The sequence below is a fragment of the Camelus ferus genome, chromosome X, assembly GCF_009834535.1.
Source record: "Camelus ferus isolate YT-003-E chromosome X, BCGSAC_Cfer_1.0, whole genome shotgun sequence".
NCBI lineage: Eukaryota > Metazoa > Chordata > Mammalia > Artiodactyla > Camelidae > Camelus > Camelus ferus.
The window spans coordinates 11,193,520-11,196,346 of NC_045732.1; the positions used below are offsets into that span (position 1 = coordinate 11,193,520).

Consider the following 2,827-nt stretch of genomic DNA (forward strand, 5'->3'; position numbering starts at 1 on the left):
GCACCAGTTGGTAGTGGATGGCCAACTCAGAATCTCCCATGAATAAATTTGGGTGGGGGAGGTGGAGACAGACTCACACTGGGAGGGAAAGTAAATGTGTCCAGCACATGTTGGACAGTGTCTGAGCACTCAGACATTGGAGGTGGGAGAGAAGGAGGGACCGCAGCCAGTACCCAGAGCTGTATTTGGCCAGAACTGGATGTGAGCTTCCAAGAGTCCTGCAGTTTGTACTGTCAGGCAGCCTACCTATAGGTAGACTCTTAATTAGACTTGGAGTTGAGGTTCTTCTCCCATCCCCCTCCCTGCCACTGGGGCTCCCTGGTGGGAAGAATAAAAACTCTCCTGAGTTCACAGGAAAGCAGTAGGTGTCATGAAAAATTTAAACTTGTGCCTTCCCACCAGCTTCTGCTTGCTAGGAGCTGATGTGGTCTTAATGAGGATGAAGAATTGGAAGATGGTGCCCAGCTTTCCTGCACCAGCTTGGAGCACAACGCAGGATGGTCAGTGTCACTTTGGAAGTGGGGTACTGAAGTAGCTACAGGGCAGTGGGCCCTTTAATTAAAGATCAGGAATGTTGGACTTCTCGGGGTATTACTGAAACTTCCATTTTAGAAGAGGCTCTTTATAAAATTGAAGAGGGGCTCCCTCACCTCTCAGACTGCCGATCGTACAAGAACCCCACAGAAGCACTGGAGAGAGGGTGGGATAACCAGGGAGATAGAACGCCTGTTCACTCTGTGATTCTCTGCTGTCAGTGGGCGTATTAGTCCCGCATCCATGATGGGAAATCAATCTTGGGCGCTGCTGCATCTCTCTCAATTAGAGCAGTAAAGCTCCCGAGGACTTCATTTGCTTTAAACTGCCTATGATGGAAACCCAGCAGGATGTCACAGCTTGGAAAAAATTCCACAGAGAATGGCATCGTTCCTTTGTAATGGAGAAAAATACTCACCTCTCCACTTGGGTAACGTGGACGAGCATTTCTGACCCCGGCCGGAAATACTTGTTGACAGGTACTCGAGTCATGCAGTTGAACGGGGCCAGAAGCTTGCTTTGTGTTTCCAGATCCATGGAAAGCCCTGCTTTTTCCTACAGTGCTTTTACAGTATTATCTCTCAGTTTAATTCAGTGCAGCCATTACCTGAGGCGTATCTTGTGTTCATCGAGCTCTGTGCTGGGCACCGAGGTATACTGGTTAATGAAAGTTCCTTTTTTATCATCTGATTGGATAGAACAGGCCTGACCATGACCAGACCCCTGAATATTGTGGGAGCAGAGAGATTGGTGGAGGGAACAAACCAGTCAGTTCATGTGGACTTCGTTACATGTGCTCAGGGGACCATTGGAGAGTTTGTTGAAAGGAGAATGATGCAATCGATGTGGGTTTTAGGGCGTTCGTTCCCTTTGGCAGCAGTGGGGTGCGAGTCTCTGGGGTGAGCAAATCAGTGATAGATTGTGGCAGAAACCTGGGGGGAGTTCAGGGCCAGGAGGGCGGCACCCACGCACTCGGCATCGGCCTTCACCAGCTAATCTCTGACCTCACGGTTGGACCAGCATAAATATGTAGGGTTAGTTACGGCTGGATTCTCGCGGACACGTGTGGTCTCCATGGAGTTTTCAGGAAGGGGGTGTGGGTGAGGGCTGAGGGCTGGCATCTCTTGGTAGGAGTGTGCTCCCGGGCTGGGTGCACAGAGAGGGTATTTCATCACATGCTTGGCAAAGGTGTCTCTGTAAGGGCAGAACTTGTTTCTGGATGTGAGTAGCAGAGGCAGACCCGTCCACTCCCCCTAGAAGTGTAACTTGGAAAAGAATGTCGTTGAAGGAAATGAGGCAGCCAGCATGATGTCTTACGCTCCCGTCACTCTGCTCAGATCCCCCTCCCAGCCCTCTGACTGTGGCACCGAGGAGCTGCAGGACCTCGGGAAGAGATCCCAGGGAACGAGGCGCTGGAGTTGCAGCCCTGACCCATGGCTGTGTGCTTGGTTAGCTACAGGTACTGACTACACCTGCGGGAAGTCAGACGTGCTTACCACAGTGTCGTTTTTCTTCTCCTCCTTAGTATCGCACGCAAATACTGTGTTTCTGAGAGAGATGGTTCTGGGCTCGGTCGTGTTCTGTGCTGTGTGTAGTTCTCATCTGTGGAATGACCTGGAATGGCTCATATTTCTGTTACTATCATGTTACTATTAAAGCTCACTTAGGTGACTTCAAGGCTGGGAAGGATACAGATCATAATCATTAAGGATACATTCTGGCTATGTCTTCTGGTTTCTTTCCTTTTATTGTGGACTAGGAACATTTGAATTTCAGCTTGTCTCACCTCCAGTTTTCTGGTTTCTTGACCAAGGTGAATTATTTCCCTTATAAACCCCTTCCTCTTGGGTTGACAACTCCTGGCTCTTGGACTTTTGCTGTGAAATCAAATCAACAGCAGTGACTGGTCCTGGATTCAAAGCTCATCTGCTTTAAAATATATAGCTTCAGTGGTGTTGGGGTGGGGAGAGTATAGCTCAGTGGTAGAGCACATGCTTAGAATGCATGAGGTCCTGGGTTCAATCCCTGGTACCTCCATTACAGGGAGGGGTTTTATATATACATATATATGTATGTATTTTTTTAAATGGTGGTTGATTAATTAGATAAAGTCAGGTGGTTTTTTCCACACCGAATGTATTACAAGTATTGGATAGAGTTGACTAAAATTTCTTCAACCTTCTTTCTCATGTATGAACTCACTGAATTTCAATTCTTATACATGCTGTTTAATAAATGATAGTAGACCTTGTTCTTTCCCTTTTATAAATGTGAGGAAAGCCTCCACGGTGGC

At 47.9% G+C, this 2,827-nt stretch overlaps 1 non-coding gene across 1 annotated transcript; it reads left to right on the forward strand.

The window, feature by feature from the left end:
• Positions 1-2,498: 2,498 nt before the first annotated feature.
• Positions 2,499-2,571, forward strand: TRNAS-AGA. Its single transcript has one exon. It is a non-coding gene; the product is annotated as a tRNA-Ser (tRNA).
• Positions 2,572-2,827: the final 256 nt, after the last annotated feature.